General features: G+C 41.2%; 1 protein-coding gene across 1 annotated transcript in view; it reads right to left on the reverse strand.

Annotated features, from left to right (window-relative positions):
- Positions 1–25810, reverse strand: part of Camkmt (calmodulin-lysine N-methyltransferase) — a 373033-nt gene that overhangs the window by 247338 nt on the left and 99885 nt on the right. The window lies entirely within an intron of this gene.

Genomic DNA, 25810 nt, shown 5'->3' on the forward strand with positions numbered 1-25810 from the left:
AAGAGGTAATAATTACTAAAAAATGGAGGTCATTATAACAACAAAAGAAATATGGAATATGAGGAAGATATTTTTTAAATAATTAAATCACATTTTTGAATAGACTTTTGTTCTTTCTTTGCTGCATTATTTTGTAAGAAAAAGAATGTGAAGAGAATAAAAAGGTCGCTCTAAAATTTAACAAACCAAAGTTTACCTATAATATATGCTTTACAAACCTGACAGAATTATAGCATACAACCGTCATCTCAAACATACTAAAAGTAATTACTGAAGTAAAAACAGAAACTCTCACTATCCCTCAAAATTATTTCTATTAACACATATTATTTCCATTTAAATGTTTTCATTTATCAGTAGGAATATGAAGGCTGGGTATTACTTATGAGTTGAAATGTCGTATTTAAACCAATGAATACTGAAAGTGGGTAGGCACGCTAGCCATTTGGTATTCATTTTCCTTTTAATATGAATACCTTTTGGGGAGTGGTAGTATACATCTGTACTCTCTAATCACTCAAGATGCTAAGACAGGAAGATCAGCACAAGTTGGAGGCCAGCCTGTGCTACGTAATAAGACCCTATCTGAAAACAAACAAGAAAAAAATGATAAAATATTTTGATGAACATGCATTGAGGTAGTAGAAAACATTCTGTACCACAAAGCTGAGTAAGTCAGTGTTCTAACTGACACAGCAAACCAAACAGGGTAGCACACTATCAGTTGAATGTGATTAATGTATTAGATTTATTTCTACAATGGACTCCAGAGGGATCGGAACAAGGTACTGACATTTATTAGTGTGTGTGTGTGGACGTGCGCGTGCGTGCGTGCGTGCGTGCGTGCGTGCGTGTGTGCGTGCGTGCATGCGTGCGTGTGTACAAGTGGGAGGGCAGAGGATCTGGGTATCAAACTTGGGTTGTGTGTGTGTGTGTGTGTGTGTGTGTGTGTGTGTGTGTACAAGTGGGAGGGCAGAGGATCTGGGTTGTCAGGTTTGCACAGCACACACCCTTTTCTATTGAGCCATCCTCCCAAGCCAGGACTGACAGTTTTCAAGGAAGTGGAGAGGGTGTCATAGAATGGGAGGTGAGTAGGCCTGCAGTACAGAAAGGACCAGGAAATGGAGAGCGGGCCATGGGTGTGATGGAGCTGGAGATGCCCAGGACATGATGGAGCTGGAGGGTGCCCAGGACATGATGGAGATGGAGATGCCCAGGACATGATGGAGCTGGAGATGCCCAGGACATGATGGAGCTGGAGGGTGCCCAGGACATGATGGAGCTGGAGGGTGCCCAGGACAGGGTTTATGAGAGGGGAACCAGCTCAAACAATGGTTCTGTTTGATAAATTAGGAAACACCAAAGATCAAGGTTGCTATCTATTTGAAAATTTTTGCCTAAGGAAAGGCCTGGATAGCCTCTACATTTTCTGTTGTATGTGTTAATTCAGACATCTGAACTGAACTACAGAATAGTAAAAATACTCCCTTCAAAATAGTGTCCCAACTTGGCACAGCCTCTGCTGGAGCTAAAGTATAAATGGAGGTCATGCTGCCAGTTGGAGAAAATATCAAGAAAATGGAGTAAGACAGGTCATACAGAAAGTTTAGACTCTACAAGTCCCTTTCCTCACTTCTACTTGGCATGACAGCTCTCAGTTCCACTAGAATCATTTGCATCCGAAGCCGACTCTTTCAGCCTTGGGATGGAGCATTCACTTATGTTCCCTTACATTCTCTGGTGCAGGTACCACACAAGTCCACAGTTTTCTCTCACTGATGAAAGTGTCTCACCAGAGAGTGTCAATGCTTTCTGAAAAGAGACCAAAACAGACAAAATGCTGACAAAAAAAAAAATTCTCCATAACAGAAAGAAGAAAAATATAAGTCTATGCAAGGATAAGGTTTGTGGCAAAGCATACTTTAAAAGCCACTGGACCCGTACTGGTCACTGGCTATATAGAAATGTATTGAGAAAATTGGAATTTAGAACTAAGCACAGATTCTCAGGGGGAAAGCAGATATAGACGGCTGGGGAGGGGCTGGTGGTGAAACTCAGCAGGACTGGAGTTCAAATCCCTAGCACCCACGTAAGTTCTGGAAGAGTGTGGAAGCCCACTGATAACCCCAGCATTCAGGAGGCACAGACAGAGGGTTACCAGAGCGATACTAGCCAGTTTGGCAAGCTCCAGTTCAAGTGAGAGATCTTGTCTCCTTACGTAAGGTGAAAAGTGACCGAAGGGAACACCTGGTGTCAACTTCTGGCCTCCATGTGCTCATACATGTACCTGCACACACGTGCCCACACACATGAACACACACGTGCACTAGCACGTAAACCACACACACACACACACACACACACACACACACACACACACACACAAATTAAAGAGTGACAGACAGCAAACAGAGCTAAAACTAAATAAAACTCTGGCCAAAAAAAAAAAAAAAAAAACTAGATTGAAACTGGAAAAAAAATCTTCATCACAGAAAGAAAGAGTATTGTCATATAAGTGTGTACAAAGATAAGATTTGTAATATGTCTATTTAAAAATCCACAAAGTATACAACAGTTGCTAAAATATATGATGAAAACTGAAAAATTAGCACTAAGTACTGGTCTTCAGAAAAAAATAAATATATATACAATTTTTAAAACAAAGTAAAGAAAAACGCTAACCAGTGTCTTCTCCACATCTTTGATTTTTCAATGAATTTGAAAAAATGGTGACTTGTACTTTTGTCTCAAAATGGTCATGTGACAAAGCAGACATAGGTTTTATATGCACAGAACTCAGCATATGCTAAATTGGTGAAATTTTATTATCTAAACAATATAGAAATGAATTCTGATTGTAGAGTTTCTTGTTCAGTACTGGGAACTAAATGCATGACTGTATGGGTGCTAGGCAATTGTTCTGCTGACCTATACTCTATACAATCTTCTAAAAAGTTAGCTTTTATTACAATAGCCCTGGAATCTCATAGACTGGACTGCTAAAACTAAACCTCTAGAATATTTCTAGGTACAAAATTGCAAAAGAACACAAACACAGTTTTCATGGAACAACGATAAGTCTGTCCTGATCGGATTTTAAGTAAGATCTAAGGTCATCAGAGCTGCTTAAAAAGAGACAAACTTAAAATGTATCACACGCTTGACTTCAAGCTTATAATGTAGTCTGAGATGGAGTAGCTTCAGCAGATACTGAAAAACATGCTCTTTAATGAAGAAAGAAGCCGACAGCAGTGGCACGTGCCTTTAATCCCAGCACTCGGGAGGCAGAGCCAGGTGGATCTCTGTGAGTTCGAGGCCAGCCTGGTCTACAGAGCGAGATCCAAGACAGACACCAAAACTACACAGAGAAACCCTGTCTCGAAAAACAAAACAAACAAAAGGATGAGGAGGAGGAGAGGAGGAAGAGGAGGAGGAGAAAAGCAGAAATGAAAAGCCACCCAGGGAGACTAGGCTGGCCATACGGAAGACAGGATCAGGACAACGCCACCTCGAGCTCCACTCTGGTTTCTGCTTCTGCTCTAGTCAACAGTGTTGGAGGCTATTGTCCCCGTTCATGTATTTTAATATTTTCATCAAGTGAATCTTATCTGTATTTACTTCTTCAAGCTATTTAAAATGAAAAGCGAAATGCCGCGAGTCTAGAATAGATAATAAATACGTACAGGAATCAAACTCAAGTGTTCCGATACATAATACAGAGCTTTGTATATTCAATTCAACCCAAGGTGTAAAGCCAATGTCATCCCCATGAATGAAACGTGGAAAGACTAATCCAAAGGAAGCATGTTAACGACCCAAAGGTATTGCAAAACAGACTATACAGAGCTTTGGGGACAAAGCCTCTCATGTGACACTCCTGAAAACCACATGCTTCTACAGATACCAGAGTGTCACATTTCGAGACCCTGTGCTCACCTCCCTGGAAGATGTGGTATACTCTGGGTAACACTAGAAGAATTTCATCAGGTTCTACCCAGTCAGAGGACAAGGACTAAAGAACAAAAGTCCCCATTTTGTTGTAAGGACAGGAGATAATGTGTGCTCGCTATGACCCACAGTAAGTATTTTACTGTTAAAATAATAAAGACGAACTCCTGTTTCCTCAGAATTGTACTGGTTTCTTAGTGTGCCCTTCACACTAAAGGGGAATGGTATGAGGTACGAGGTATGATATGGGTACACTAGACCTTGAGCTTGGCTACATTAAAGCTTCAATTAATTTTAAATGATCAAACAACCGTATGCCAAGAGACAAGAAGCCATAGGTCTTTTACATGATCCTACAAAGTAAAAGGCAGAAAGAGGTCACTCTCTAAAGGTCAGCGTATGCACCAGGAGAAACAGTTAAGAAAAGAATTTCACACAAATGGCTGCAGACAGCTCTGAAGATGGTCCTTGTTAGCATAATTACTCAAATAGAACTTACAAACGCAAAATATCAGCCTATTCCTGAGGATAAAAGACCGATTAGACATATTCTATTTTCTTACAGACATCAAAGAATTCAATTAAAAAAAAAAAAAGATTGAGCATAGGTCATTAATCTTAGCACCGCAACTGATCTTAAGTAGTGAGGTCTCTCACAATGCAGGGGATTTGGCAAATGCCATGTGGTTACCTATATTTTTGCAGTCACAAGCAAGGCTCCCTTCACTGTGCCAGCACAAACAAAAGGTATCTGATTATAGATTTGAAATAAATTCTCTTCACTTTCCCTACCATCACACTGAATTCAAGACTTGAAAATGTTCAGGATAATTTGGTTATTTCCAACTATCAAAAGAGACCAATCTCATATGGGAATATTGGCCAACAATTAAGGAGATATCAGTTGCCTTAGCAACAGATTCCTTCCCAAATAAGCACTGTTTTCATTCAGCTGCCTTTAGCCAAAAGGGGAATTAAATCACTGAAATCAACAATTCCTTTGTTTAGCAAACAGAGCAGCTTTCCAGGTCTCAAGAAAACAGACCCCTCACAGTTGGTCCAGCACTGCCCAAGGTAGCAGTTTGGCTGAATAAGCCAAGCTCTTGAATTACGGGATTTCATCATCAAAACCGCTGCTAACAGAATGGCCAGCTTTTGCCAAAGAAATCTAACAAAAGAGGAGCATCTCCTAAGTGATGCTAATGACTAAATTTAGCTGTATAGATCTTAACCCTACACAGAAAACATATGGATGTGTATACCACTGTTGTCCTGGATGTCTAACTTGGCAAAGGACTAATTAACCTGCTCAGTTAATTAACTGAGAGTCTCTTTTTCTTGCTTTTTTTGGTATAAGAGACTAACCTTACCTGACACAATTTCAAAAACTATCTTGCATGGGTCAACACCAAAACTAAGAAATAGATTACTGTTTCTACCTGTTAGCACAAGCTGGCCCCTCTACAAGCTGAGGTCCTGCCACTCACTGTCTTGAAGCTCTCTACAGGGACCGAATTTTGTTCCTTTCTCATAGCAATCATAATAGAAACTCACGGTGATGTCTCTCAATAGACATATACCTGAATTGCAGGAGGCTCCTCAGAATCAGAGTTTTCTTTAAAAAGTCAAGCATAAAACTCTTGTCCCAAGAAACTCGTTGCCTAACTCTACCCCATGATCATTGACGTATTTATTTCACCATGGCAAAGACTGACCGATCTTTCCGACCACTCTGTAATACTACACCTTTCCCATCCAGAGTCCCACTTCTCAGTGAGCCTGGATTCCAGATTCCTCTTCTGACATGAAGAGTCCATCCTTGTATTAACTGTAGATAAGAGTCTGAGCTGGGTGGTGGTGGTGCACACATTTAATCCCAGCACTCAAGTGGCAGAGGCAGGCGGATCTCTGTGAGTTCGAGGCCAGCCTGGTCTACAGAGCGAGATCTGGGACAGGCACCAAAACTATACAGAGAACCCTGTCTTGAAAAAAACCAAAAAAAAAAAAAAAGAATCCGAATGGAATGGATGGTCTAGACCCTCAGTCTACCAGCCTACCTTCTCAGCCTCTGTGGCAACTTATAGTCTTTCATACCTGCCCTCCCTACTTTCCTAACTTTTTTCTTATATACGAATAATACAAGGTCCTCAAAATAAATGCAATACTTGCACGTAAAATAGAGGTATACAAAATAAAAATCAGAGCATGCCATAAACTGATACACAATTTTCATGTCTATCTTCTTTGTTTCTACAAGGGCTTTTTTTTTTTTTCAATGAATGGGACTTTTTTAAAAAGTTGTCTGTCTGTCTGTCTGTCTGTCTTTGTCATATATATATGAAGAAAAACTATCTTTAAAAAGTAAAAATGGCCGGGCGTTGGTGGCGCACGCCTTTAATCCCAGCACTCGGGAGGCAGAGCCAGGCGGATCTCTGTGAGTTCGAGGCCAGCCTGGGCTACAGAGTGAGTTCCAGGAAAGGTGCAAGCTACACAGAGAAACCCTGTCTCAAAAAACCAAAAAAAAAAAAAAAAAAAAAAAAAAAAAGTAAAAATGGCTGGGGTATGGTTGGTACAGACTTGTAACCTCAGCACATCCAGGCGTGGAAGCAAAAGGCATCAAGGCCAACCTCAGCTACACAGTGAGTTTAAAGCCAGCTTGAGAGAGGCGAGTGCCTGTCTCAAAACAAAATAACCTCAAACGAATGAATGAATGAACAGTAAGATTTAAAAACCAAACCCTTCCCACCTGTCCTCCTTTGCTTCCTCTTGCTGTGATGACTTCGGGCGAGAAAGGGCTTATTTGGCTTACAGGTCACAGTCCATCATCAAGAAGTCAAGGCAGGAACTTAAGAGGAGGCCATGGATGAACGCTGCTTACCAGCTTGTTCTCCGTGGCCTGCTCGGATCCCATTCTTACACAGCTCAGAACCACTTGCCCGGGGTTAGCACCGCCCACAGTGGGCAGGGCCCTCCCACATCAATCAACCACTAAGCTGAGACCGCAACCATGCTCACAGGCCAATCTAATGTCGGCAATTCCTCAGCTGAGGCTCCCTCTTCTCAGGTGACCCCAGCTTGTGTCAGGGTGACGAAAACTAACTACACCCATACACTGAGCTCTATGCACCCTCTTTTGTTTCTTAGTCTAAGGACTTTGTCCCGCTCTTACTAATTCTTATATCGTTTCCTTTTACATTTATGAAAAATAAGCACTGCCTAGTGTTATATGATTTATTTTTCTGATACGGAAAACCAAAGTATTTTCAATGAAACGAAGATGCGCTGTTATCTGCCAGCATTCTCGACACCAGCTGGAGTGGAATAATCAGCTAACAAAGTTTAAAGTCGTATAATGAGAGATGTATAGAATCAATATCACAATTTCTGCTGCAGTCCTTAAAGCTATATTTGGCTTTAATTTCTATTTCGTCTCATTCTCAGCAAAGCGATTGTTGATAACAAATATACCCCAAATATGAATACTAAATGAGGACATTCCCCCTTCCTATACCTGCAATAGGCTGAGGTCTCTGACTGCAGATAATTTCAGCCAAAGGCTAACACTGCTAAGTCCACTATTGAACTAATAATGTAACAACTGGTGCTAACACCACCAGCAGGCCTGTCCACTGGATTTAAAGAGCCAGTGGGGCAGAGCGTTTTACATTAGCACAGGCTACCATCATTTAAGCAAATGTCATCTCCCAAACTGAAACTCTATTCAACTGTATTGATGATGAAGAGAGAAAATTCAAAGTCGTATTCCCTTAGGGATGTAGAAGACCACCCTTTATTAGCTCTTCCCAGAAGGCTTGGTTATCTCGTGCACAGGACTGAAAAGGATGGCTACCCATCTCAGCAGCAGCTCATCTTGATTGCGAGCCTACGGGGCCTGTGGTCGAAGTCAGGTAGAAGGGTGGTGCCCATGGCTGTTTCAGTTCCAACTGGAAGACTGCTGTTGAAATACACATGAAGCCCAACCACAGTTTGTACTGAGCCATACTTACTTGTCTATAAACCAAGTAGGGTAGCCTTGCTTCTCTGAGTCGGTGGGGAGTAGTTACCTTTCACCTCACTCACTAGACAACAGCTGTTCCTCTTGGCAAGTATTGATGATACTGCATGACGGTATCTGAAAACTATGGCTGGTGAATATGTTGCATTGTTATAGGACAGTAAGGGATCAATTCACTCTAAAAGCCTCGATTTAGTCTACAGGAAAAGTGTAATAATGCTGGTTAAATTAATAGTTAAATCTTTAGCTCAGTCGATACGAGAGACAGCATAAAACTGTACTGAGGACTCTTGCAACAGAAATCTGGAAAGCCTCGAATGTTTGGGATATTAAAAGCAATTGGAGCTCAGTGATGATTCAGTGTGATCACAGCCTTCCCTGAACACAGGAGGAGAGGACTTGGCTGAACTTAAGGGCAGGGGTACTTACCGTTCTTTACTTTGTGTTACTAGGTATTAAATTTCACAAGAAAAGAGATCTGCCTAAGACAGGCCACGATGCGTGGAAGGACACTAACTTCATTATTGAAGAGAACGAAACTAGACCCACTCAAGAGCAGTCCAACAGAAAGGGAGGAGCGAGACCTTAGGCGGGTGCTGGCCAGTGGTGGCTTTCTTCGTGGCATCACAATTAATGGGAGACAATAATGTACACACCCCTGCTTGAAGAACACTGTGATAGCTGGGGGGGGGGGGGCTAGATACTTCAGCCTAGCTCCAAATCTCTTTTGTTCATGTAACTGCCAATAATTAACAGCGAGCATGAACTGTTCCTGACTGAATTCCTTGTACACCAGTTAAGGACAATATTGAAATTAACACAAACCTTTGAAAAATGTAAAGCAAACTCAAGTTACATGAATTAAGTGACAATATATTAATATACTTTATCACCTTTTACGTATTCTAAAACTATTTTTATTTTAAAACTTTATATTATACACACTTTCCTAATCAGTCTTCCAAAATAACAAATACCAATTCTTCACATTTGTGAGTGTGTGTGTGTGTGTGTGTGTGTGTGTGTTTACATACATGCTATGGCACATGTATAAAGCCAGAGACTAACCCAAAGGAACTGGTTCTCTCCTTCTAAGTGGGTTTCTGGGATTGAATGCTAGCCTGGGGCGACAGTGCCTTTACGCACTAAGTCATCTCTCCACCCACACACTGACCCTCACAGAAGAACGCAGAGGCATCACATGAGTAAGGAGACCGTGGTAACATTTTCAAGGCTAAGCTGTACTGTTCGTTTTGATTCTACATGGCATGGCCATGATCTATCTATCCACCGTGACTCCATACCGGCCACTCTTTCCTCCTGTTATCTCTTGGGCATCGACTCCAGTAAGACATGGATAAGAAAACCAAAGAAAATAAGACAGCCTCCGACCCCCGCCCTGCATCAACTTCAAAAACCCAAGGCCTCATGAGGAAGTGCTACATAAAGACAAGAGGAGCTAGAGTCCTGATCATAAGAGCCTCAGAGCCGAAAGTAGCCCGACCCGGGTGAGGTAACGTTTCCTGGGGACGTTTTCCAATTTTCCACTACACTAATTATAATTTGATTTCAATCTTCCTTGCATAATGGAGCCTCCTTTTCTATAAGCAATTAGTACTGTGTCTTAGGTAACCCTAAGCTCCCTTCTTTCAAATAACACATTCCCTGTACAACTTCAAATGCTACAGGACACAGACTTCTCCAAACACTTCTCTTTTTCAAGAAGCGATCCTTTCTAAGGTTTTGGGGGTCCGCTGTTGTCTTAGACCATAAAGATGCTCCAGGAGACTTCTCTGTCACTCCCCGGTGTGGTCCTGTGATCCAGGCACCTTGATACAGGAGAGAGGAAGGCAGGCGGTGTGGACCATGAACCCACTCACTAGCCACTCAGATGGCAGAGGACCTCCCCCTTGCCAGATAGGAGTCTGCTCCACAGACTCTAGAAAAAAAGCTTTAATAATTCCTCAACAAAACTTTCAAAGCATAGGAAAATAAACGGCCATAAAAAATACAGTGGTATATCCTCTAGTAAAACAGCTTTATCCTTTGCTGTGGAAAATTATTAACCAACCTTTTATTGATGGTTATGAAATCGACCTTATAGTCCAATGTGGAAAAAAAAGACGAAGCATCCATATTATTATCTTTTTTTTTTTTTTTTTTTTGGTTTTTCGAGACAGGGTTTCTCTGTGTAGCTTTGCGCCTTTCCTGGGACTCACTTGGTAGCCCACGCTGGCCTTGATAACCTGAGTTAGTACTTCCATATGCCATGCCCCACTTGTTAGCATTCTGAACCGCCCCTTGGGGACCTGCTCAGAGTCCTGATGTCATCTTATGTAAAGCCCCCTTTAAGAAAAAAACCTGCGAGCAGAACGCTGTATACATAATAAATAAATAAAAAAAAGAAAGAAAGAAAGAAAGAAAGAAAGAAAGAAAGAAAGAAAGAAAGAAAGAAAGAAAGAAAGAAAGAAGGAAAGAAGAAAGAAAGAAAGAAAGAAAGAAAAAGAAAGAAAGACCCTCTCCCTTCTTCCTCCTTTCTTCGGCATTTTCTTGCCATGAGGCAATGCACACCTCCCTTTCCCTTTCTCTCTCTCCCCCCCACACCTCTATTCCCTCTCCCCTCCCCCCTTTAATAATAAAACTTTCTACGTGGATGCCGTGCCTGCATGGTGTGAGTAGCTTTGCAGGGCGCCCCCCCCCCGACTCGCACACATCCGTGCCATCACACCAGCACTAGCCCCCCACCGCCTGCCTCTGCACAGCGGCCTCCCTGGGCCGGTTCACACCAGCACTAGCGTCCCGAGCTCCCACATACTACCCTGGAGTGGTGTCGCTGGCTTCGCTCTCACTTCCAAACTGAAACTTGGTGGTTGTAGAAAAGCTGGGACCCAGATACCTAAATCACTCGCCCAAGGTTACGTAGTTAATTAGAGACAAAATACATACAGTGTCCATGTCTGCCAAGTCCTTCGTTCCTCAGAGTGGTCAACCAAAAAGAACTCTCCCTGTGCCCCAAAGCACAAAAACACAACACATTCTGCTGCTCTGAAATCCTCTAATATGTTCACTACTTCAGAACAACCCATCACTTCAAATTGCATCTTAACATAGAAAGGCTTCCATTTTTCTGACCTGGTCTTCAACGTTATCGACATTTCACATTCTACACGGCCCCTATCCTTTAGTAATACATAATTTAGAATTTCGAAGGGAGGTTTCTGGAGAGTTAAGTACCTCAGAGGACTGGGGTTAGAGTCCCAGCACCCACATGACGGCTTACAACTGTCTGTAACTCCAGTCCCATAGATGTGACAGCCTCTTCTGTCCACTTTGGGTACTTCACATACCTGGGCTACAATACATACAGACAAAACATTTTTTCTAAAATAAAAATTTTAGAAAAAAATATTGATCCATGGGCGGGTAAAATGGCTCAGCAGATAAAGGCACTTGCCACAAAAGCTTGGAAAACTGAGTTCGATTCCCAGAACCCACATAAAGGTGAAGGAAAAGAAATAACCCACAAAGTTATCCTCTGATAACTACATGTCTATGTCTACATATCATACACATTGGTCAATGATACACACATACACACATACACACACACACACACACACACACACACACACACACACACACACACCAATAGTATATTTTCAATTTGGACCAAATCCTAGAGACTGGCATGTTTAAAATTTTATATAAAAGAGGAAAGGAAAAAGTGAAGTGTTCTCTCCCTCTCCTCCCCACCCTCCTCACCCCCTGCACGCCCCCGCCAGTGATGCATAAAAGAAACATATTAAAATACTCCTCACAGAATCTCAGGCAGACACCATTCAAAGGACAACATTAAATGCAAGTCACCAAGACTTGGCATTTCCATGACCTGAGCCTGGGGTAGATTGTACCTCCCCCTGGTGCCTACTGACACCCAGGAGTAAACCCTAAGGGAGTTGTTTTGAGTGAGGGTTTCTGTATGTCTCTTTGAATAGGAATACAAAGTGACAGAAAAATGACTCAAAATTGCTATAAAATGAATGGTATTTCCAAATGCGCAAGCAAACAACATGCACTTTAATGTAACACATTTCTTCTTATTTGGCAGTAAGTTAAAACATATGTTGTTTGAAGTTTATATAAAATGGATGAAAAGGTGTTATTTGTGTTAAAAATGAAACCAAATTACTAAGTGGTTTAAAATCTGTGGCTTTTATTATCCAAATGTAGCCAGTTAAAAGTAATGTCACTTGGAGAGTAAAAATAAATTAGGGTTAAAAGTTACTGGTTTGCTTGATTTTTGTTGTTGTTGTTGGGGTTTTTGTTTTGTTTTGTTTTTTATGAAGGAAATAAACAAAGTAAAAACCTTCAGAAATATGCGCTTAGTCATTACAGTTTCACAATTTTCTTTAATACAAGTTCAAAAAACAAACAGCAAAGAAATTTAGTTGCCTCTTAACATCAAGCACCATTTTTTTTCTCCCCGGAGCTTTTTTCTTCTGTGAATTAGCGAAAGAAGAGTTGTCAAAAGCTTGGTCACACTTCAAAAGCACGAAGTCAATGGGAACAGGTAAATCAAGCCATCAAAAATGTCCCCATCGACTCCCCCCTGTGGTGGTGGTGGTGGGTGTGGGGGGGGGTCACCTCGAGAACAACAGAAGGCAGCCACTGTCATAACACACTCCCCTTCCATCGACCAGACCAGCACAGTGAAAACCAAAGAGAACAAGACTTCCACACTGTCAGGCTGCTTAGACTGCAGAGAGAAAGTTTTTTTCCAATGGGTTGGGAGAGCAGATGCTGAGAACTGAAACTTCAGAACCAAAGTTTTGAAGAGTATGTCCAAGGTATTTGTTTCATAGTTAAGGAGAGTCTGGCATAGAAGGCTTCCTACTCAGAAATTATGAATTATTAGGACTCAAAACTCAATCTCTTTTTTCCCCCGTTGACCATTGTTTACAAGCACAAAACTACAAAGCTGTCCTCTGATCGACACAAGGCCATGCATACATATCTTGCCCCCCCCACACACGCATGCACACGCACACATATATATATATGTGTGTGTATGTATATATATATATGTGTGTGTTATATATATATATATAACACACACACATATATTATATATATGTGTGTGTGTTATATATATTATTTTGGACTGAATCCTAGAGAATGGGTATGCCTCAACTTTTATATAAAAAGAGGAAAGAAATGAAAAAAGGTATAAAAGCAGAGTTGCGGCGTTCTTTTAATATTTTGAAAGTTTTAATTGTTTGTTTGTATCTTCTGAGAACTAAGGTCTTCTCTGTAGCCCAGGTTGCCTCAGACTTGCCATCTCTATAAGAGCAATCTCTTAACCATAAGAAATAAAACCAACAAATCATGCTGTGGCACAGTAAATCCTTAAAGGGGTGACTAATGCCTTGGAGCAAAGCTTCTGTCTTGATGTATTCTTTAGAGCACTGTCCCCGACTCCCAGTACTGAGCATTAAATATATTTTTCATGAACTGCATCCTTATCACTGGTGCAGAAGATGGACCAACCCAAGAAGAAACGTCAGTGTTAAGAGGTCCAGGAAAGATTCAGAAGGGAAGTCACCACAGTAGTGTTCAATGAGGTTGGCCAAATACACTCTAGGAGGCACCTTGTTTACATCATTATCATAATTGTTAAAAGAGTTCTAGAACATACTCACTATTTAGAAGTGAGACTAGTTTAAAAACCTGGAATTCTTTAGAATCTCTATAGCCTAATAGTGTCCAAGTTGGACCAATTATTAGCCATCAAGAAACAGAAAAACCAATGATTCATGTTTATGGAAGTTGGTAACAATTTTAACAGTAGATAAACTACTAATCACGGGCTGAAGTTCATTTCCAAACACGATTTGCCTCTGTAAACTTTTGTATTTCTCACATGTCTGCACCTACATTAAAATGAAACTTAAATGCTCCATAAGCAACAGAATTCCATCCTCAAACAGTTGCTCTGAAGTCATGTTCACTCTTCTCCCTCTTTCCCTCTGTCCCTCAAAATTAAATGAACAAATTGTATTTAAGATCTAGAAAAAAAAAATCTAGATGGAGCAGCCACCAAATCCAAACTAATATAGTACATTTCAAAAACTTAGTCAGCTAGAATCTGGATTTAAGGTAGATCGATAATGTTACCAGAACTCCAACAACTTAATTTAAAAGACAGGTAGACAGAGAATTTCGAGATGTCATGCTGTAAAAAGCTCAAGCTTTGGCTATAACTTTAGTGATGATCTCAGGAAATGTTTTCTTCTCACAAACTCTAAGGCAATTAGCTACCAATTAAACAGGGTAAAATATCAAGGGGGGATAACCAGTGAGTGTGCAGGAGATAAAACAACAGTGGGAGGGGGAGACTGGCCCGAGTCTCACAGTCACAGAGGACATCAGAAAGAGTGTGCAGCCACAAGAGAAACACCGGCAAGGCTGCGATCCTTGTCACCTGTCCTGGAGCTCTGCGAATTCATAATTTTATAAACTGCAATTACGCAATTAATAGCTCAATCAAACTGCTTTTTGGACTAAAAGAAACAATTTATCAAACTTGGCACTCAGTGCTGAGTACAGGAATGCAAGGCTGTAATCCTAGCATGTTGGAGGAAGCAGGGGGAGGGTGAGTCTGAAGCTACTCGGGGCTGCAGAGAGTCACTAGTTCTCAAAAATACAAAAGAGGCAAAGCATTCAAAATAGTTAAAACCTTTTATAGCTCCGCTTTTTACATCTTTTTCATTTAAAAAATAGGCTAGAAATTAAATGGAATACCCAAACTCAAGGCATGGTGGGAGTTTCCTACTGGTCTACCCCGAAGGACAAGGTATTTTACCGTTCGCATTTAAAAGTTTCTAGCACATGATGATAATTAAAAGACATGTCCATTTTCAACTGTACTGGTTTTGCTTGGTTTGAATTTTCCCCGATTCTCTAACATACCTTTTATGACCTTGACTGGTCCACCCTTGACGTCTCCACCAGCTGCCGGCATGTTCCTGCCAGAACATACCAACAGTCTCAGGCCTTGTCCCAACTGCCAGCACACTCCTAACTTATTTACCGTTCTCAGCATCATCTTCATCATTTCATTCTGTTCAATTACTCTTTGTGACTGTTCGCTTCTAAACATTTTATAAAGAAGACAGGGTTGGGGTGGGTAGCTCAGCTGGCAGAGTGCTTGCCTAGCATGCACGAGGCAGTGAGTTCGATTCCCCGGCACTGCACAGACCTGCTGTGCTGGCCTATGCCTGTAATCCTAGCACATCGGAGGAAGAGGCAGAGGAGTTAGAAGTTCAAAGTCAGCCTTGGCTACATAGCAAGTTCAAGGACGGCCTTGGATACATGAAACCCTGTCTCAAAAGGAGGGGGAAGAGAAAAGAGAAAATGAGGGGATGGGGAGAGGAGAAGGGAAGGAGGGGGCGAGAAAGAGGGAGTGAAAAGAGGAGGGAGAGGAAAAGAAGGAAGAGGGGGGTGGAGGGGGAAGAGGAGAAGAAGGAGGAGGAAGAAGAGGAGAGGGAGGAGGAAGGAGGAGGAAGAGGAGAGGAAGGAAGAGGAAGAGGAGAGGAAGGAGGAGGAGAGGAAGGAGGAGGAAGAGGAGAAGAAAGATGTTGCTGGAGGGCTTCTCTCCAGGCTCCACCAAGCCTCGCAGTCCCATAATCCATTTATAAAATAATCACTCAGACGCTTATATCACTTATAAACTGTATGGCCGTGGCAGGCCATAAGTGAAAAAAAAAAGATAAATTAATATAAAAAAGCCACATAAAGATGAATATTACACAGACAATCTGGATTGTGTTGTCTTTGGGATTTTTAACTACAAAAAAGCATTTGAATAGAAAAAGATGTTCAATTAAACCAATATGTATATTTTAAAGGTAACTTGACTTCAAAATTTGGATTTAAGGATATGTTGCTTTGGAAAAGAGGTTCTGCTTTTGTTTCCATAGAAAGCCAGAGGCTGTGGCTTTGTTCCAGATTAAGATACATCAGGTTTCACCAGCCAAGACCCCCTGAAAGGTCTCCGATGACACCATGGCCCAGATGATCTAACATCCAGAGCGGTTTCAAGGCAACTGGTTCATACAATACAGCCTCACGGACTACCCCATAGGCCTAAAATTTTCTTTGCATCCCCATAAGATACAGTGCCCCCCTCCAGCAGGAAGTAGTAAGAGATGCTACACCCAAATTCCCAAATATACCAAGCTGGCTTTAGAGGTGGAATTGGCTCACTCCACCTCTAAACCCAGACATATTGCTTAAAAAAAAATGGTTAAGAGATTCTTGTGTCCCAAATCAGAAGAGCCCTCTGGTGTGGGACAGAGAAAAAACAATATTTTTATTTAAAACAGGTTGATTATAAATGTGATCTCTTTCTAAAAAAAAAAGGGGGGGATATATAGATATATAGGAGAATATGGAGATGATAAGATAAAAGGGTAGATTAATGAACCTACTTTTAAAAAACAGCTTGTTTAAAATGTTTTACATTGGTATAGATTTTAGTTTATGTTTAAAATGTTTTACATTGGTATAAATTTTAGTTTATTGATACAAACTTGAAGTTAATTTTGTTATACTGTATATATATATTTCTATTCTTGTTTGAGGTATTATGTTTATGTAACTCATTTAAAATTGTAATGGATAATTAAAACATAGATTAATAATTAGTCATCTATGATAATCATATCTGTAGCCATGTTAGTTAAGTCTTCTAGGTATACATAGATATATTTCAGATAGATAGGTAATCTTCAAACACTTCATATACCTAGAGAATATGGCATTTAAATAACTTAAAATTCTGTTGACGTGAGACACAATTGCTCCTGGCTGCACCAATTGATCCTGAGAGAATGTTGGGCTTCTAAGACATTTCCATTTGGAAGTTTGTCTTTTTGGCACAAAATGGCCTACTGGGCAAAGAACTGCCCTTGCCTTGATGGCTGACAGTACGAATGCAATGTTGTCCTTTCTGGACAAGCGGGACACAAGGAAAGCGACCACTGTACTCTGCCAAGACAGGGTAAGATGGTCTCTCAGAATTCCTGCTTCTGAAAAATGGTCTGTCAAATACTCTAGGCCTGTAGCCAATTTAAATGCACCAAAAATGCTGAGAAACATTAGGTGACTGTCCAGGCTGCCAGCTGTCTTGGTCTACTCTTGCAAGATTCCCGAAAGTTGATTGCATCCATCTACCATTTCTCAGGTACCATTATGTTCCTTCTCAGGTCTTTGATGTGGTTGAAAACTAGATAGTGTAATTTCCTCAGTTATGATAAAAGATAAGTTAGATATAAAACCTTAAGCCCACAAATATAAGATAGATAGGACATCTTCTTTAATATTGTAACTGTAATTCTTGCTCCATAATTGTTTTGTTATATGTAATTTTACCATGTTAAAGTTAAAACCTTCCTTTTTAAAAAAAAGAAGAAAAGGGGAAGTGCTGTGGCTATCACTCTATATAAATAAAACACTGATGGCCAGTGACCAGGCAGGAAGTATAGGCGGGACAAAGAGAGAGGAGAATTGGGGAAACAGGAAGAGATAGGGAGAGACACTGCAGCTACTGCCTGGACAAGCAGCATGTAAAGACGCCGGTAAGCCACCAACCACGTGGCAAGGTATAGATTTATAGAAATGGGTTAATTTAAGATAAAAGAACAGTTAACAAGAAGCCTGCCACGGCCATACAGTTTATAAGTGATATAAGCGTCTGAGTGATTATTTTATAAGTGGATTGTGGGACTGCGAGGCTTGGTGGAGCCTGGAGAGAAGCCCTCCAGCAACAGAAAGAAGAGGAGGAGGAGATGAGAAGGAACAGGAAGACAATGACAACCAATGACCACAGTGAAGCCGAATTTGGGGTTCACTGAAATTCAGGCTGCAGTGGGGAGCAATTAAACTAAGGTCCTCCAAGCTAGTAAAACAACACACTCAGAACACAGACGGCAATGCTCATGTACTCGAAATTAGAAGTACTTCAACATGAAGATACATCTTCAGAGCTTTTAGTTTCTAGAAAAAAAAAAATCAGTAAGCTATTTATTAATGCCAAAAAACTAAAGAAATGGGGGTTGGAGAGATGGCTCAGTGGTGAAGAGCACTGGCTGCTTTTCTAGAGGACCCAGGTTCGATTCCCCGCACCCACATGGCGACTCCAACACCCTCACATAGACATACATGAAGGCAAAACACTAACTTATAAAATAAAAATACACTTTTTAAAAAAATAAAGAAATGGTTTGGAACAGTCTGACTGAGAGTACTAGCCTGAAGATTGCCTTTTCACTCACCATTATTTGCATGAAGTAGAAATCTGCATATTTCTCTGCACTAAAAACAAACTACAGTGTTCCAATCGGCTGTTGTAACTAGTATGAAGAGCTAACTATGAAAGGCTGACCTAGTCTCCATGCACAGGCAATGAGACAGAAATCCTCCGATAGCCTTGAGAGGCTTTTGAATCTTCTTTTTCAATTGGGTTTTTCTTGTTCTTTTCACAGTAACCCAATTTGTCTAATATTTTACCTTTTTAATCCTATTCTGTTCTTCAGTTTTCAAAGCATAGACGCCACAATTGCAGCTTCTCATGGTGAGTCGTTTTTAAAGTTTTCTTTCCCTGTCAGCTTTAATCAGAGTATTATAACCCACTGCTGCATCTCATGAATTCATTTTGGAGGTCTGCCACAATGTCAGAAAGCGAAAAGTCTTCCAGGAATGAATAACTCTCAAAACCCGAAGACTAGGGGAAGAATAAAAAAAAAACCTTCCCAGGCCTGGGAAGACAACTCAGTCAGGAAGGGGCTTGTACTGTGAGGACCTAAGTTCAATGCCCCAAACCCACATCAAAAAAACCCTGATGTGGTGGTGCTCAGTGTCATTCCAGCTGTGGGGAGACACAGACAGGCGGATGCCTCGGGCTCACTAGCCAGCCGATCTAGCCTCTCTGAGGGATGTATGTCAGTGAGAGACCCATCTCAAAAATCAGGGTGGATGGCTCTAAGTAATGGCATGCAAGGTTTGGCTTCCAGCCTCCACAAATGCATGTATACCTGCTCATAGAAGCACACACATACGTGTGCATGCGTGTACACACACACACACACACACACACACACTTACAAAATTAAAATAGTACAGAAAAAAGGCATGCCTGCTGACAGCTGTTTACATTTGGAAAAATAAACCCAAATTGTGTGACTTTAAAAATATTTAAAATTTGCTCAATAAAACTAATAACTTTCTAATTTATATCTTGAGTTGGAAAAAATGAGTCTAGATTTCATAAGCAACACAGATATCACACATAAGTTATTAATAATACACTCAAATATTCCTGAGTGCCATACTGGCAATTTATACACTTTCCAGCCCTCAAGGCAGACATGAACACATGACTTATGGCCAGGGGACACCTGCTCCAGTAAGACTGCTATGAGAGCTATGTTTTGTACAAATGAAGAAGCTCAATCTTAGGACCCTCTTACATGCTAAAGAACCCCTACAAACCTGAGGGACTGTGGAGCAGAACTAAAGCCAAGAGAGCCAGGGCATGAAGAAAACACAGAAGAGCATTTGGACTCTGGCCTGTAGGCAGACATGGAAACACTCCTGTGGAAAGAGAAGCCCTTCAATGAGGAAGACATGGCACCGGAGTCTTTAGGAAAAGGGACTCCTGTAGCCAGAGGAGCGCCGCTGTCCTGGGAACAGTGAGGTTCCCAGATTAAGGGGCCTTGTGGTCTCTGCCCACTCACTAGAAAGCATGGGGTGGTGAAATCTGAGGACTTCCATCCATGTTTCGTTCCAGGATGCAGATTGTATCTGTGATGGCCTTCACACAACAGCCAAGACAACAGGAGGAGCTGCATTGTCTCCACTCTGGCCGTCTCGGTTGGGTACTGCCCTTAAATTAAACACATATCTGGGGTAGGATAAAGACATCGGTTCATACAAATCCAATGCCAAACCTTCATTTTTGAAAACAGTTAATTTGACAGAAGACATACCAATGTAAAAATACGACATTCAAGCCTGGCTTCTCTATTTGATTATAATTATTGCTATCGTCCAGATTCGACTTTGTATAATAAGGAAATATCAAAAACCTCAAAACACTTGATAAACTATTATCTATAATGACTTTGCTCTAAAGTTCTTTCTTAGTTGTAAATGGCTTGAGAGCAATTTCAAATTACTGCTAAGCCCCACGCTATCAGGAAAGGGAACTGACTTCCCATTTCCACATGGTAACCTCAAGACAAGCACACCCTTACTTTGATAAAAGTGACGAATTCTGCTCTCAGGGATGCTGGGCCTTTCACATTCCACTGTAAACTTAACTGCAGCAATGGATGGCGAGCGCCTATGAGAGCATTGCACATCCCTCATCCGCACCCCCAGGACAAACAAGAATTCTGCATTTTGAAATGACTAACCCAAGTATCCCATGTGGTTCTGAACATCTGACTTAGGGACATTTATCCGTATCCTTATTTCATTCAGTACCAGACATTATTCCAGACACTGGAGTTTGAGTTATAAATAAAACAATGCCTTCCTGTTAAGAGATTATAGTGACTGAGGGAATACATCGAGGATCACCAGTAAAAGCACCTGGTCCATAAGATGGCTCAGAAATGGCTTTCTGGAAGAAGCGGCATTTGTCATCAGCAAAATTAGATCAGAGCTCAACACCTTTCAGCTCCCTGGCCAAAACTCCCACCCTTTAACTGAGATCAGATTCCTACACACTAGCCCACATAAATGCAGAACACAGTCCATAGGCCATGAAACATGGAGGCATCCTACAAACAATGTCAGAAACTATGATGGGTTTAGAGCTAAGTTACAAATATCGATCTCATCTATGAGCCACTTTTCCAAATCAGAAAACGCCTCCTACAGCCCCTTCCCACATTCTAACCGATTTCCCCTGGTCTACTTGAAAGATTCAGGAGCTAGGGATGCAGGGTGGGGATTCCCACAACCTTTCTTTTAAAAAAAAAAAAATCATTTTACATTTCTTTCTTTCTTTATTATGTTGTATATGTATGGGTGTTTCTCCTACATTTTGTATATGCACCACATGTATGCAGGGCCTTCAGAGGCCAGAAGAGGGAGGGCATCAGATCACCTTGGAACTGGGGTTCCAGACAGTTGTGAGCTGTTCTGTGGATGCTGGGAAACTAATTTGGATCCTCTGCAAGAACAATCAGTGCTCTTAACCACTGAGCCATCTCTCCAACCCCACCTTTCTTTCATGTTGTTGTTGTTGTTGTTGTTGTGGTGGTGGTGGTGGTGGTAGTGGTTGTGGTGGTGGCAGCGGTGGAGGTGGATGGAGGTGGAGGAGGTGGAGGCGGCAGCAGCATGTGTACATGTATGCCCACACATGGCACAGTATATAGAGGTCAGAGGATATCTTGTGGGAGTTGATTCTCTCCATCCATCACGTAAGTCCTGTTATGGAATATTATTTTAACTAGGCAGAGATGTGTTACATTTGTTTACGCTGTGGAATATTGCTCTAACTATATAGCGGTTTCTGCTGCCTTTGTTTTTTTTTTTTTTTTTTTTTTTTTTTTTTTTTTTTTTTTTTTTTTTTTTTTTTTTGCTTTGTTAATATGTAAAGATGTGTTACATTTGTTTGTGCTGCATTTGTTTAACTACGTAAAGATGTGTTACATTTGTTTGTGCTGCATTTGTTTAACTATGTAAAGATGTGTTGCTGTTTCACTTTGCCTGCCTAAGGCACCTGATTGGTCTAATAAAAAGCTAAACGGCCAATAGCTAGGCAGGAGAGGGATGGTCAGGGCTGGCAGGCAAAGATACTAAGTAGGAGGAGAAATCTAGGCTCAAGAGAGAAGAAAGCGAAGAGAATAAGGGAGAAAGAGAGGGACTCACCAGTGGCCAGCAGCCAGACATGGAGACAACAGGAAAGTAAGACATACAGAAAGAAAGAAATGTGAAGGAAAAAAAAAAAGGCAAAACATGGATAAGAGAAACAGATTAAAATAAGAGCTAAGGTAAGCCAAACATTCAAAACTAATAAGTCTCCTTGTCATGATTTGGGAGCTGGTTGGTGGCATAAAAGAAAGCCTGCTCCAGAGTCCCAGGTTTGAAACCCAGGGAGCCATGCCTAGGGGCAAACATCTTTAAACAATTTTGCCTACTGGAGCTATCTTAGCAGCCCAACATCTTTCTTCTTCTTCTTCTCCTCCTTTTTTTTTTTTTTTTTTTTTTTTTTTTGGTTTTTCGAGACAGGGTTTCTCTGTGTAGCTTTGCGCCTCTCCTGAAACTCACTTGGTAGTCCAGGCTGGCCTCGAACTCACAGAGATCCGCCTGGCTCTGCCTCCCAAGTGCTGGGATTAAAGGCGTGCACCACCACCGCCCGGCTGTTTTTTGTTTTGACTAGACTTTCTGCTGAAGTACAACATGGAAGAGTGAAGAAATAAGATCATGGCTGAGTGTACCACCACACAGTAAGCCTTAACACAGCCCAGCTTAAGAAATGAAATGTGACCAGCCCATCTGAAGCCTCCCATAAGCACTTTGTCTCATCCCCAGATTTCACACCACAGGTTAGTTTTGCTAACCTTAGAATTTGATATGAATAGAATCATAAATAATGATTTATTTGGGGTCTGTTCTCTACTATTCGACAAAATATTTGTAAGTTTGTAAGATTTATCCAGGATGTAGTATATAGACAGTTGGTTTTCTCTCTCTCTCTCTCTCTCTCTCTCTCTCTCTCTCTCTCTCTCTCTCTCTCTCTCTCTCTCTGTGTGTGTGTGTGTGTGTGTGTGTGTGTGTGTAGTATTGTATTGTACAAAAAACCATAATGTGTCTATTCTAATGCTTCTGGTCATTTGAATTATTTCTACTGGCCAGGTATTATGAACATTATGAATACTCTTGCATATGTCTTTTGCTGCACACACACACACACACACACACACACACACACACACACACTTCTATAGGGGCTCCTATATCTGATAATGAAATAGATAGAGTACATACATATGTAGCTTTAGCAGACCTCCTTAATCAGTTTTCAAAACTGGTTTTACCACTTACAAAATAGTTCAGATGAGTTTTAGTTGCTGGACATCTTCATCAACATTTGATTCTGTCAATCTTTTTAACTTTAGTTATCTGTTGGGAATGTACTGGTATCTCTTCATGGTTTTAGTGTGCATTCCCCTGGTGCCTTTTAGTTTACAGTCACTTGTATATCCTAACTCTTACTGAAGTTGAGTGTGGTTGCACACACCTCTAATCTAAGTACTCAGGAAGGAGTCAGGTGGAGGCACATGCCTATACTCCCAGCACTCAGGAGGCAGAGGCAGGCAGATCTCTGTGAGTTGGAGGCCAACCTGGTCTACAGAGTGAGTTCCAGGACAGTCAGAGCTGTTACACAGAGAAACCGTGTCTTGAAAAACCAACAACCAAAACAAAACAAAAAAAAATAATAATAATAAAATAATAAATTTTTAAAATAGTAGGAGTCTAGGCAAGAGGATCACAACGTCATGACCAATGTGGACTTCATAGTGAGACATTGTCTCAAAAAGAAAATAAAGACAAAACAAACAAAAACCAGTCTCTTGTTCCAAATCCCCTCAACGTATTGCTCTACACTGAAACCTATATTACAAAATAAGTTTGCAAATATACGCAAGTCTGTTTGGGGGTCTCCATACTATGTTTTTGAGTCTCAACAACTCTCTTAATTACTGTAGCTCTGTAATAAACCTTGGTATCTAATAGTGTAAATCTAAGTTTCTTCAAGATTATCTTTACTGATTTTGGTCCTTAGCATTTTCATGTAATTTTTAGGAACATGAATCAATTTTCAGACGTTTAAAAACCCCCTTTGGTACTATCCAGCTCAATCCATTTCTGCTTTGCTGATGGCACCTCATTCATCTCCTTTCCAATGCCCACAGACCGCAGACCAGGGTTCCCCACACAGAATCATTTCTCAGAGGAAATGAGGCATCCCGTACGAGATGTTTCTGAGTGATAAACGCTAGCCCTTGGAAAATATACTTCTTTTTTCCTTTTTCTCTGTGTAGCCCTGGAACTCACTTTGTAGACCAGGCTGGCCTTGAACTCAGAAATCCACCTGCCTCTGCCTCCTGAGTGCTGGGATTAAAGGTGAAAATATACTTTTTAAAACAGCAAGTACCCAGACTTCTGAAAAAATTATTGTATTATGAGTATCATATACTCCCAAAATATCAGTGGATACTAACAAATTCTGTTCATATCATCTTTTAAAATCAATGGGACAGCTGGTGAGATGGCCCAGTGGGAGAGGGGGGGTGGGGGATGGGAGGATGCTTACCACCAAACCCAATAACCTGAGTTTGACCCCTGGGACCCACATAGAAGGGAGAAAAGACTTCCACAAGTTATGCTCTGATAACTTTTAACATGGTACGCAGACACACACAATAAATCAATCGATCGTCAATTTAATTAAAATCAATGGGAATTGTGCCATTGCTAAAATTTCATAATCCATACGTTTTTAAGGGTTACTCTTGCGTTGATTAAGCCCAGTATCTATAGAACAGAGAAATTTCTAATGACATTGACTTGACTCATGGTTTCGGAGGCCGAAAAGCCCAGAACCAGGAGGCTGCGTCCAGTGAAGGACTTTCTTGCTGGCTCATAACACAGCAGAGGGAGCACATGGAAGAGAGGGCAAGTGGGCAAAGGGCAGCTTCAGCTCCTTGAGAAAGGGCTTTAATCTATTGGCGGGGTTAGCGCCCTCAGACCCGTAGGCGCCCTCAGACCTAAGCCCCTCCTACTAGGTCCCACCTCCTGCTGTTGCGCTGAAACCCATGCTCCTAACATGTGAGGCTGGGGGAAGCCTATTCAAACCATAGCACCCAGCTTTCCGTAAATATCATTTTAAATTAATCAATTGTCATGTGACTTTTGTTGTTAGAGTATGACAAGTATGACAATGGCCTTTTCCCTTAGAATTTCAGGCATGTATATAACAGCTTTCATGTATGTCCTTATACTCTGGAGTCTCCAACTTACAACCAAATTTTAGAATTACAGTAATAAATCAGAAGTCAAAAATTAGGGGTTCCAGATGAACTATACCATCAGGTATTTATAGTTACTCATAAACCAACTTTTCTTGTTTGTTTGTTTTTAGAGACAGGGTTTCTCTGTGTAGCTTTGCGCCTTTCCTGGAACTCGCTTTGTAGACCGGGCTAGCCTTGAACTCACAGAGATCCGCCTGCCTCTGCCTCCTGAGTGCTGGGATTAAAGGCATGTGCACCACTGCCCAGCATAAACCAACTTAATAAAGACAAGCAGTGATGTTGCCTCTGTTTAATATGGAACAGTAATTAGACCATGAGTTAAAGGCTAATACAGTTCCTTCAGAACAGAAATTGCTGAGTCCCTAGTATCTCATGATGGCAAGCTTGGCTGTCTGGGTTCAACCCCCAGAGGCCACAGTGCAAGAAGAGAACAAGCTGTCCCCTAACCTGTACCTGTGTACTGCAGCACAAACATGCACACATTCACACACACACACATGCAAATATGCACACACACACACACACACACACACACCATGCACATCACAATCATAACAAAATTTAAACATAATTTTAAAAGAAATGGCAATGCTTAGGGTTGGGGAGATGGTTCAGTCAGCCAGGTGCCCACTGTGCAAGCATGAAGACCCGAATTCAGATCCCCAACACCTTGGAGCTCACTGGCCAGCCAGTGTAGCCAATGGGTGAGCTCCAGATTCAGTGAGAGAGCCTGTCTCAA

Source organism: Peromyscus leucopus, chromosome 22 (genome assembly GCF_004664715.2).
Source record: "Peromyscus leucopus breed LL Stock chromosome 22, UCI_PerLeu_2.1, whole genome shotgun sequence".
Classification (NCBI taxonomy): domain Eukaryota; kingdom Metazoa; phylum Chordata; class Mammalia; order Rodentia; family Cricetidae; genus Peromyscus; species Peromyscus leucopus.